This window comes from Maylandia zebra, linkage group LG13 (assembly GCF_041146795.1).
Source record: "Maylandia zebra isolate NMK-2024a linkage group LG13, Mzebra_GT3a, whole genome shotgun sequence".
Taxonomy (NCBI): domain Eukaryota; kingdom Metazoa; phylum Chordata; class Actinopteri; order Cichliformes; family Cichlidae; genus Maylandia; species Maylandia zebra.
In genome coordinates, this window is record NC_135179.1 from 15729181 (window position 1) to 15742331 (window position 13151).

General features: G+C 38.5%; 1 protein-coding gene across 1 annotated transcript in view; it reads right to left on the minus strand.

Annotated features, from left to right (window-relative positions):
* Positions 1-13151, minus strand: part of LOC101467287 (protocadherin-15) — a 228953-nt gene that overhangs the window by 35360 nt on the left and 180442 nt on the right. The window lies entirely within an intron of this gene.

Consider the following 13151-nt stretch of genomic DNA (forward strand, 5'->3'; position numbering starts at 1 on the left):
CAAAAGGTACAAAAGGTGTGTATTTTGTCCATTTTACAGACTTTCATAACATTGTTGCAAGAGTTATTCCATCCATGATGCGTCCAACAACCCACCTGCCAAATATCTTAAAAACCTAGTGTACCTGATGTGGGGTACTTAAGTCAGATATATTTAAGAACCTTGCATTTTTAAACATAGATTTATTTTGCACTGCTAAGGTAGTGGGAGGGTAAATCTGTGAGTGGATTCTTTTACGCTCGATCGTTTATTCATTAATTCCTCACATTCTTTGATATGTTGTTTCTTGAGCAAGCTTCACCAAAGCCCTTTAACCTTTAACTACAAAGAAACTGGATGGTTATCATGTAATAAGGCTCTTTTTTTTTTGGTCGATATGCTACTCTTTTAACAGTTATGCGTGACTATCAGCCACACAAGTGTGTAATCATATCCAGCAGATATGATTGTCACCACTCTCCACAGAAATTACAGCTGCCTTAAATAGCAGGGAACCCTGTCGTAGCAGTGTGACGGTGAGGGATGATTGAAGACGATAATGTCATCACACTGCAACACCCTCTTGTGATACTGTGTGTGCTTTCTCGTTTTTACTCTCATCTCTACATGTATGGTGTGTATGTGTTGCAGTTTTTATTCAAAGTTAGACTATTACTCACAGCAGCGGTAGGAAATCAGTGACAGCGTTTGTGGGAGTAATGCTCACAATAATCTCTGACTGTCATATTCTATTAAACAGAATATGTTCAGTCTGACTGAACAACATGGACTGCCGACTATCCATGTTTATGACATGTAATTAAACACTTTTATTGCTTTACTCTTTGCTGACACACACAAAAAAAACAACAACAACAAAATGCAGCACATTTAAGAATCTGTTATTGTAATTTCATAAAGCAACTCTCCCATTTTAGATGGCAGTTGTGAAATGAGAAAGATTGAATCCATTTATCAACGTGAAGAAGAAGAGCAAGAAAAACTATATTCAAACAGAAACAGAGGAGTGTATTGTCAGAAAAGATGTGCAGGTTTTGAGACGATAAATTACACTGGCCTTACTGCTCAATGAAGTAAAACAGCATGCAGAATCATCTTGGACAGTTTGCAGGTGTAACAGTTCATAGAGCAAGTTTTAGAAGAAAAACAAAGGTTCAAATAATACAGTGTTGAAGGACAAAAAGTTGTTATTTTAAAATGGTCTATTCATACTATTGGCTATAGTTACTGTTTCTGAAGACAACCAATCCTCAAGGACATTTTAGATTAAAAATAAATCTGTAAAATAGGAGCTGTTCTCTTTTACAAAGAATGACACGCTATTCATCCTCGGAGATATTATTGTGGCCTGCACTGGAATGACTGCCTGCATTAATAACACTTTCATCAAAAATACAGCCACGTTACTGACACATCAATAACGTGTTGTTTGGATGATACTAAAAGACTTCTGTTCGGTTTCCCTTCGGGTATGCTATTGTGCTGTCGCTGAATAATTGCTCTGTCTCTGTGGCACCCGGGAGCAGGAATCCACGCCATGCTTCACAGTGATGGGAACCAATTTATTAATGTGGTCTTCACGTAAGTAGATTACCTGGCTCGGGAACAACCGGTTGACAAAAACACAGAGGCAGTGTGAGCACAATGTGAGAACAGTGCTGTGCAAAACAGCCCAAAATGTCAGTCTCATAACTGTGCCATTCATCGGAATCCAGGATCCAACACAATGGCTATCCTCAATTTTAAAGTAACCTTCACTTCACTGCTAGTACACTTACAATCCACTGTCTTGTATTATATACTGTACATATTAATATAGAACGCAGATTAATACCACAAAAATTGAAATATATATGCTTTAAATACAAAACTGTAAAAAAGTCTTGTGCCACCCACCTTTTCTTTACATTTTGCTTCTAAGCAGCCAGACTTTTTCTTTTGTTTTTGTTTTTTTTAAACGTGGTGTTGAAAAATAGATATCCTGGCTTTTATGAAGGAAACTTTTCTTAACAGTCCAGTCCTTTGTACATGACCATCATTTTCCATTTTCAGAGGATTTATGTTTTTGTTAGTTAAGCCAATCAGCACAGACCTATGCATCAATCAAGCACAAGCATGGTTTGAATCCATCATCTGTTTGCTTGCATCTTCTGCTGCATTTGCATTGGTTTTCTTCAACTATTCTGGCTTCCTCCCACAGTCCAAAGACATATTACTTATTGGTATTGTAATTGTAAATGTACCCCCTACTAATTTTCCAGTGATTCAAGATCTAAAGGAGGATTAATTGGTGTTTCTAGGCTAATAAATAAATTAAATAAACTGACAGTGATAAGACAATACCCCAAGGTTGAAATTGTATCTGCACACCCTTTATTGTTTATATATTGTTAAGTAAGTAAGTAAATAAGTTTAGTTAATGGTGTTTGGTCTACAGATCACAAAAATCTAATTAAATGCTAAATCTATATATGCATATGTCTTTATGTTGTCAGTATATGAAACTGATACCCAAGAACTCATATTGTCTTTGCTGTTCATACATACATCCTGCTAAAAATGTGTCCCGTCTGTAAAAGACAACTTGTGTCAGCCTCATATGTATCATTTTTGAGGCCTTAAGCTGGATTTTTTGCTCTTCCTACTGCAGCAACCGCATCCAAAAAATAACACATTTGGGCCTCGGCGTGAAGACCGAGATAAGCTGAGGTGGTGGTAAGCGTGAACCACCTCAGGTGAGCTTTATAGGCAGCAGGCCCTCCAATCTAGGCAAGCAACACAATCACACCAGACCATGGAAAACATTATCTACCCAAAAGCAATGGACCTCATGTGATGACCTTTTCCCTTTGATATTTAAAACCCCTCTGTTGTAATTCCATGCCAGATTCACCAAATTTGAGCAGATCCTCAAATTTGGTGAATCGTAAAAACCTCCTTTACGTTGTCATTCTTGGTGACTTATTATTAGAAACATGCTGTATCCCAAATTGCTCCACTGGAACCTTTAATGGGAACATTTTATTCCCAAGAGTTAAAATACATGAATAATATTTATAAACCCACAACAGGAAGAAAGAAAAACAAAAATGAAAAATCCTTACCCTTCTAGTTAAATTTTACCTCACTTATTTAAGATGATTTCTTTAGCATACTGGACTCCCAAAGTCATTCTTCACAACTCTGAAGTCATATTTATTTTTCTGTAGTGAAAAAAACGAAGGTTATTTGTAAGAGAAATGTTTCAGCTTTGGCGATCGTGGCTTTGGTAAAACTTTGGAATGGAGCAGGAGAGGACCTATTCAAAGGTTTTTCTCAGTTGGTCTTTAAGTCTGAGTGGGGTATGAAAGACTGTGCACAGCTTGCAACAAGCTGCATGGTGTGATTGCCAGGAAGAGGCAGAGCTGACATGTTATCACTTCCCTACATAGTGGGTCTGCCTGAGGGTTGTGAGCTGCTGCGAAATGACAAAGAGGGTGTGAAGGCATCTGAAGTGTGCAGATTAGTATAAAGGTACATCCACATGTAGACAGGAAGAATGACAGAAGGGTTTGTAGAAACAATACATAGTGATAGCTAGGCATGATAAGAATTAGAGATTCCAATTCCATTGTCGAAGAAAACCGAGATTATGATTTTTGGTAGTAATGCCCTTCGTGCCAAACTCCGCGATGCCTTTGGTTTTCTTAGTTGTTCTCTCTCTGATACTGTCAGGAATCTGGGTGTCTTATTTGACAGCTCCTTTTCACTTGACAAACAAGTGTCTGCTGTTGTCAGATCTAGTTTTTACCAGCTTCGTCTTATCTCTAAGGCTAGGCGCTATATCCCGCATAAAGACCTCGAAAAGCTCATCCACGCCTTTGTAACGTCGAGGCTAGACTATTGTAATTCACTTTATTGTGGTCTCCACTCTTCCCTTTTACAGAGATTACAGACAGTTCAGAATGCTGCAGCTCGCATTCTAACTAAAAGCAGCAAGTTTGCCCACATTACTCCTGTCCTTGCCGATCTGCACTGGTTGCCTGTCAAATATCGTATTCAATTTAAAATTTTGTTGTTTACTTTTAAAATTACTAACAACACTGCACCCAGCTACCTTAAGGACCTTTTAAACCCTTATGCTCCTGCTAGGGCTTTAAGGTCATCGTCACAGTTACTGCTGGCTCAGCCCAGATCTCGACTTAAGACTAGAGGTGATCGATCGTTTGCTCTTGTCGCACCTGTGCTGTGGAACAATCTCCCGATTGGCATCCGGGCATCTGATTCTATTCATTCTTTTAAATCACAGCTTAAAACATATCTTTTTAAACTTGCCTTCTCCACCTTTTAATTGCTGGTTTGTTTGTTTGTTTGTTTGTTTGTTTGTTTGGTTGCTGTGACCTATTGACCTCTTGTATTAATTCCCTCCTATCTTTCTATTGGTGTCTTTTATTATGGTGGTACAGCTTTTATCTTGCTATTACCCATGTGCTGTAGTCATTCTTATTGGTAGCTTTTATCTATGAACATAACTCGTTATTTTTATTTATCCGTTATCAATGTTTGAACCTTTTATTGTTTTATGTAAAGCACTTTGGTATGCCCAAGGCTTTTAAATGTGCTCTATAAATAAAGATTGTTGTTGTTGTTGTTGTTGTCGATATCACTTATCAATTTGATTCTTCATTGGCTCTGTTTTGAAAGTCACCACCAGCATGCAGCAATAAAGAAATTACATTCATGCAAATATATTGTATGCTGTGGAAACGTTTATGCATGTTTGTTGAGGTATTTCCCCTCTTTGTTGTGATCAGTGTTGGAGTCGTTACTCAAAAAAAGGTCATTATTACACATATTACACACAACACTTAAAAGTAATGTGGTACATTACTTAATTACTCCCGGCAAAAAGTAATTCGTTATAGCCTACTACTCGTTACATTACTTTCACATTGCTCTGTAAAATAACTCTGTAAAACAGTTGAAACACACGCTCTCATAATCACCATTTAACAATAGAAATCTGAGACTACAACACCGCACACAATTCCTAATGAGGATACACATATCTAAGATCTTTGTCTTCGTAGAATACAAAGATGCCCGCACAAAACAAAGATAAAAACCAGCATAAAAAGGCGACTGTGAACAGTAGAAACGGAAGTTGCAGCCTGGCTGCTGATTGATTGTTATGTGTTGAAGTCGAGGGTCTGGCTGCTGAGGTTGGCATTCACTCCGGGTTCTTGGCTAGCTTAGCGTTAGCTTGGCAGATGCTTGCGAACCAAAGTTGTGTTAGTAGCATGTTGCGTTAGTTTCTGTCCTTGATGCAGTTTTCCACTTTGCCACGTACGTTTCCTTTTACGCAAAAAAATAAAAAATAAAAGTCAATATCCATGCAGTAGACTGTGTTGCTATTTTCCTCCACAAACACTAGAACTGAAATCAGTTTAGGAAGTGGACTACTAGCAACTGGTTTTCTACATGAACTGGTTCTCAATTCCCATTCCTACTGATAGTTTCAAAGAGTCAATTATGCATAATGCAATATCATATAGTGAACAGGGCCAAATTCACTTTTCATTTCTTTCGTATTCAGATGAGCAAAGATGCCATCAAGAGAGAGAGTGGGAGAGCGAGAGAAAGTAAACGAGAGAAAGAAAAATAAAGAGAGGAGGAAGATGCTGGCACATCTACAGGCAGCAGAGAATCCTGGTGTCAACATTAGGGAGGGTGAATGACATGCTGCTGAGAAGCGTGGGCAGCACACAGGTGTCAGCGAGCACTTTGCCCCAGGGCCAATGGAGAAGTGATGCTTACGAGACAAGGCAGAGGCGTATAATCCTTGTCGAGCACCACAGGGGCCTCTGTTACAGTGTCTACTATCCTTCTACCTCGCCTTCCCTTTTCTTTCATGCACTGCATCACAGCCAGAACAAGAGGTGAGGGATGGTGACCTTGCTGAGTCTCTGCTACGGTCCGTGCTCCTTTGGTGGATATGCAGATTTAGTGCCACGGAAGGTCTGGATCAACCTCAAATCCTAGACGTGAGTCATTTAACTGTAAAGTGTTCACAAGCAAATTGCATAAACAGTGTGCAAATGTCCATAAATACATACTCGGGAAACTGTTGCAATACATTTCCTACCTGAATGTTGATGTTGGCAGTACGCTTCAGTTTTGGTTCAACAATTATAAATCAGTCTAACTCAATAACTGTTGAGGTGGATTTGTGCTCGAGAGTTTGTTAGTTAGCTCTTGTGTCACCCTGGTGTGAACTTGTTTGTTCCTGCCTGGAAGCAAATTCTACGAATGACAAACATTGACTCATCTGACTTGCACTAAATTATATATAGGGAATGTATTTAAGCTCCTGCTTGAACACAAGTTGGCACAGAGGAAAAACACTCAATGTTCATGCTCTCCATTAAGGCGGCAAATTTAAGGAATTTTGACAGCCCAGGCAAAGTCAGCTCAGTCACAGCATGATTTACACAGTGAGTAGCCTGTTCGGGTGAATCTTATCACGGGATATTAAAATTAATTAGTTGGCAACATAAAAAAAAGAAAAAAAAATGTGGAGGACTTCTATAGTGTTGCATGTATTCATGAGAGCCTTGTTCTAGATATTGGGAACTGTACAGCAGTGTAGTTAGCCAATTTATTTTAAAAATGAACAGTCCTTCAAATTTTCAGAACACCATCCAGGTTCACCCCATAGCTGCACTATAACCATTTTGCTTTTTTAATGTTTATGAATATTTTGCTTGATTAATTTCTGACTTCTCAGAGGTCCAGTCTGTTGGCTCAAATTTGAGTATAAAAGCCTGTATTCAGTTCATTTGCCCAACAAATAACCATATGATTTTAAGTTTTAAACAAGTTTTTGACACTTTTCTAAAATATTCACGTTTTATTGTTTTTATGGAAGGTGATGATAAGAATCAATTTAATAAAAATGAATGTATCAACATATACAGTATAATGTATTCAAGGCCAAAAGTATTCCTCTTTTTTTAAGCATGTCAACATAAAAAGCTAACAACTCTTTCATATAATGTAATATCACTGCACTGAGAGTTTATAGTCTTGTGTGCTATTGACTGAAGGTCAGACTTTAAAGATTACATGCTATGTTTGGCAAGACCAAAGAGGGGTGGAGAAACAAAGTGGGAATAGGCAAGTGAGAAACAGAGATAAAGGTATTATAGGGTCCCTGGACCACTCAAGATATTCGAAAGGTTTTGAAAACTAGTGCCATGATAGCTTAGATATTTCAAAGTTATCTTTTTTGGCAAGACTCAATTCTCTTCCTAGAATACACAATATAATACAACCAATGTGAAGAAAAAAAAAAGATCCAAAAAGCCCACAATAAAAGCACAGCATAAGCTGTAATTCTGTCTGTTGAAAGTACACATTAAGTAGCATTAACAAATCAAATAGATACAGAATACATCTACTCCTTAAGAGCCCTCTACACTCAACAAAAATATAAAATTGACATTTCAACTGCTTTACTGCCTTCTGCTGTTACATATACAGAAAATGGAAATCACAAAATATGATGCATGAGTTTGCTTTGAGCAAAGTAGGAGTGCGGAAACTTATATGTGTAAGCGAGAGCCTATTTTCAAGCAATATAGAGCTAGAAACCCCCCCCCCCCCCAATATATTATTAGATTAACCAGAGAGTCAAAGGCATTATTTCAACCGAGAAACAACACTGTGCAATGACTCAGACATACTGTGGCAGCTCGAATCTGAAGGCAGATAATAGATATTACTATAACCAGATAGCATCAGATAGCATTAGAGACAAATGGAAATACCTTATAGCTAAAAACCTTTAGAAGTTTAAAAAATAGCAGGTGGTAAAGACAGCAGATATTACAGCTATGCTTATGAAAATGGAAGTGCACATTTACATCAAGACTAGAGCGGTGAAATGCAACAGCCTGATCATTTTTAGCACCTGCTGTAAGATCATTGCTGTATCTCATGCTCCTAATCATTCCTTTCTTCTTCTTGCACTATTTATTGTGGCGACCCTTTCATAAATGTGAATTGATTGAGCTAATAAAAGAAAACACTCATTTAAAGTAACATAAAGCAAGTTCTGACTGCTTAGAGGGTGAAGTGTAGATTCCAGAAAGAAAAAAAAACCTTATTGTGTAAGCTGTCTGCTGGAAATGACTGCCTTTGGAGTTGTATAGGCTACTTTACAAGTAAGCAAACAGAAGAACAAAGAACATACTGATTGCCACTTTAAATGTACAATCATGCCATCTTTATATTATGATGGTAAAAGTAGATTGTAACCATCTAATGATGTTGCTGCAATCTGTGTTATTAACAATTAATTTTACAATAACAATCAGTTTTGACAAGAAAACACTTTCTTCATTTTTTTGAGAAAGACGAGGCCAACACAGTTGTAATGTGAGAAAATGTCTGGGTCACGTCCTTCTGCAAATTGCATCTGAATAAAATAAAGTGCCTCTGTTAATGTACAGCACTCTAGTTTAAACTCTTAACAGCTGAAGTGCAATAACCTTTTGCCAAGTATTGTTCAACTTCTATACTGTGGCAACATATTATGTTTTTGTTTTAATTATACATCTTATTTAGCAATCACTATAGTTCAAGCTATTTCACCATTTTTGAGACAATATTGTTACATTACATGTTCATCTAAAAGTGTAATTTGGCACTTTTCAATTTATGGCTCGAGTGCAAATATCTCCCTCGAGGTTGCCAGCACTGCACAGGCAATGTGACATACTTGCAAGCTTTCAAATACAATATTATCATTAATGTAGAGCAGTTCAAAAAGACACATGTTTTTCTTGAAACGATCAAGGCTTCCCCATATTCCTAAGTTTGTGTACAATTGAAAAATCCATTACCCACGCCAGCAAAGTCTCTCTCAGCTGTATACCAAATGTAATGCAGGCAGATATTAACAAGCAATGTTTATGAACGTGTGACTCACAGTTACCAATAGGTTCTTGGAAAAAAGAGAATCTAACAAACAACTAATAAACTTCTTAGAAATCTGACACTCCTGGCATGAAGTGATGCTTAACTATGTGTTTTCAAATTATAGCATCCTGTTCTATAAAATGAGAGAACAATGTTTACAGCTTTTTCTGATCATGCTCCTCCCTGTGCTGTACTACGAGGGACTTATCCACCAGACGAAGAATTTCATTTGTATTCACAGCAGCCTTTTTTTCTTCGTTCCACAAGAAAGAAAAGCGGCTTTAATATGAAAAATATGAAAATACGAAAAACACTGGCAAAGCTGGCAAATTAACATTTACTGTGCAGCCAGACGCTGTTTGCCAGGTTAGCCATGTCAGCCCACAGGACATCACTTCACATATCATCCACCGGGTTATTTCGCATACAAGAGGAGCAAGCAATGTTTGGATGCTGGCGGATGACTGTGTTGTCCAAACTAAGGCCAGCTTTTTGAGGCTTGCAATGTGATACCACAAGGTGCCATGAGGGCACTGCTGCCCTTCTGCATGTTTTACACTCAAATTAGCCACTCTACTACATCAACACCTGGAGGTTTTACTCACAGAAAGAGATTAGTACTACTCTACCTAGCAGAATAGAGAAAAGGCAGCATACAAACTCTGTTGGGCTGGTCAGCACAAACTATAAAGACCCCTTTTTAATGTTGTGTGTGAGGGTCCAGTCACATGTCTGAAGTCGGCACATGAGAAGATAAAAATACTTTGCTTTAATACTGGACACCATGACCTGATGTGGTATTGAAAAGGAGACAGCCAGCTGGGATTTACTTGCCTAAAAAACTGTAAAAACTGAACTGAGTTCGTACTGGTTGGAAGCATTATGGGAATCTTGTGAGCCCAAATTCACTCAAGCAAGAAGGACACAGATGTCTTTTTCAGAAATACTTTATATAGCAATGAAGATATAAAGAAGAACAATGTGAGTTCTTATTTCTTTATACTGAATTAGCATGTCCTAAAATATTGTGATACATGGGGGGAGCTCAAAACTAAAGTCAGATATGATATTAAATATGAATTCTGTTCATATTTGATATGTGAGTCATGGCATAAACTAAGAGACTATTATAGTTCATGTTCTGCCAAACTGCAAAACACTTTCTTCCCCCAAGCCGTCAGACTCCTGAACACTCAGTGACTGGACTGAGACACACACACACCTTCATACACATCACTGCCTCAAGCACTTATCTACACAATCTCATACACAGACACACATGCATACCTTCATACATCAAGTTACTTTTTGCACAACTCACTGTCATTGTTGCACTTTTCTATTGCACTGTTGTGTCTGTATTGTTCTGTTCTGTCTGGTGTTGCACTTTGTTTTTTGCAATTTTTGCACACTTGCACTTTATGTAGTCCTGTGTTGATTGACTGTTATATGTACTGTAGCACCATTTTAGGAACATTGTCTTGCTTCACTGTGTACTGTACCACTTCACGCGATTGAAATGACAATAAAGCCACTTGACTTGATTTATCATTGGGCTGCACATGGCCGACTGAAAACTTCATCTATCAAACGCAAACAACGTTTCTACACATAATTGCTCTATATTGTTATTGAGTCTTATTTGGAAAGTTAGTGTGAGCCTATAATAGTTATCATACTGCTGTCTTTCCCAGCTCTCAGCATGGACCTTTATGTGATATTTGGGATTTGTGTGGTGAATGAGACGTGTCTGTTAGACAGCCAAGTGATGCCTGCCTGTTTAGCAGAGACAAGTGAAAGGTCAGTGTGTTTCTAGTGTTTAGATGTTTAAGGCTCAGGGCACCAGACTCAAACTTGTGGCTAAAAATCAATCATGCCCTTCAGCAGCATGAAAGAGCTCCCCAACTTACAGCTGTGATTCAGGAGGAGGAAGAAAGGATAGCAGAAAAGCATGACAGATAGATGGAAAAAGAGAGGGCTTTTTCCCCTTCTTTAAATGTAGGTTTTCAGAGAGGCATAGTGGCGGTTGTGTGGGTGAGCATGCTGTACGGTTTACAGCTAACCCTTTAAATGCTTGGCAATAACGATAGCTGAGTAGGCTGTGAACACCTCTATCACTTGTATAAATGTCTGGCAAAACAACAGTCCCAAGAAGGCTGCCAATAAAAGTGATGTATGCTATGAAAGCCTGTCATCTGACTAATTATTTAAGAATTACAACCTTGTCTGAAATGAAAATGTGATTTGGATTGGTTCTGTCTAAAAATGATAAAAGCAGTTTTCCACCTGATGTCAGGAACAGTTGATGGAGGATATGTAGTTGAGTAGCATCTTCCTGTTTAGTTATCTAAAATGAGCAGTAATAGTTTTGTGGAGTACATCCTTATATAGGCTAACTCAGTGTTTTTTGATTAGTAGCAAATGGCTGTGGAGTCCAGCATGACTGGTATTTCAAACTACAGGGTATCTTGCAAGTTGAGGCATAGTGTAGCCATTTATGAATCAGATTACTGAGAACATTAAATCAGTCACTGTGGTCAGAGGGCATCTATAGGGAATTTATGCAGTGCTGTGGTCTATAAATATAACAAAACTGCAGACTAAAATACTACAGTATTACACGCTATAAACTATTACCACTGACATTCACATTAAGGACCAGAGTAACAACGTCTAATGAAGAAACAGGGAAAAGTTATGTTTCAAAGCTGTACAAAGTTGTTTGTAAAGGACTGTACTTAAGCCTTGAGCCATAGCTAAATTCTTTATATTTTGCTAGAAAAATGGAAAATAGGTGTAGTGAATTATTGAAATCTGTTCAAACATACATGAGAATACTGTATATAAAAGAAAGACAGGGTTTGAAGAACTAATGAGCTTGAAAGTCAATATTTGGTATGAACACCATCATTGTTCGACACACCCTGAATTCTCTTAGGTGGGCTTTCTTTTTATTTCTTAGATAAGTCTTCAGAAATAGTTCTCCGGGTTTCTTGAAAGACACATTCAAAGCTCTTCTTTGGATGCTGGAGGCGTTTTATTCTGTTCTCTCTCAAGACTGGTTCAATAATCTTGAGGTCCATGGTCTGACGGGAGGCAATCCATGACTGATAGTGTTCCATTATGTGTTTTTCTATCCAGGTATGCTTTTACTACATGGGCAGTGTGTTTCAAATCATTGTCATTGTGAAAAATGAAGCCGTTGCCAATCAGAGGTTTTCCAGATTGTATGATACGGTGGATTCAACGCTAAAGATAGTTTTCTGCATTCAAAATTCCAGCAATTTTGACAAGACCCCCCACATTACTAGGGATGGGTACTGGTATCCGGTGCCATGATGGCACCGGTTCTGACATAAATGGTAGTAACCAGACCAAAAAGCAGCGCACATTTCGGTGCTTTATTTCGGTGCTTTTTTTCCTGAGATGTGATACGTATCACATGTGATACGTATCACATCTCAGCTAGATTCTAGCCAATCATTTTACGTTTCCGAGGATAGTAGGCGGGCCCAGGTTCTTTTAGAGCAGAGCTACAGATTAAAAATGCCCAAGGCGAAGCGGTCGAAAGTCTGGCTGTACTTCATAGCAAAATACGCAAACTCAGCAGCCTGCAACAAGTGCTTTAACAGTAGCACCCCCAGGCTTCTACCTTTCTACCTTTAAAACCCGGAGAGCAGCCAAATGGCTGGTAGGCTTTTAGCTAAGCTTTAGCTTCAGCCAAGTGGAAGCTAAATTGGCTAGTCATTCATATGTATATTAGGTTGTTACCTGGGAATTCTGGAGGGAGGGGAGTGGGGGTTTGAGTGGATTGAGGAATTTCCCTGCGAATCTTGTTGACTGTGCCGAGGATGGTGGTTTTCCGTCTAAGAAGTTTTTGCGCAAGTGAAAGCGATGTGAAAAAATTGTCCGTGGTAACATTTCTGCCCTTGTCTAGGAATGGTTCCATCAGCCTCATTACTACATTTTCAGAAAGTCTCTCCCCAGTGGGACGATTGGGGTCCTTGCCAAGATATGGGAAGACATTGCAAATGTACTTGGATTTTAGGTCGCAAGCCACCCAAAACTTGATCCCAAACTTGTCAGGTTTACTTGCAATATACTGCAGGAAACAGCACCGAGTCTTTGATGGGAAAAGCTGTTCATCAACGGTCATATGTAGACCAGGGTTGTAGCACGTGATGCAGTTG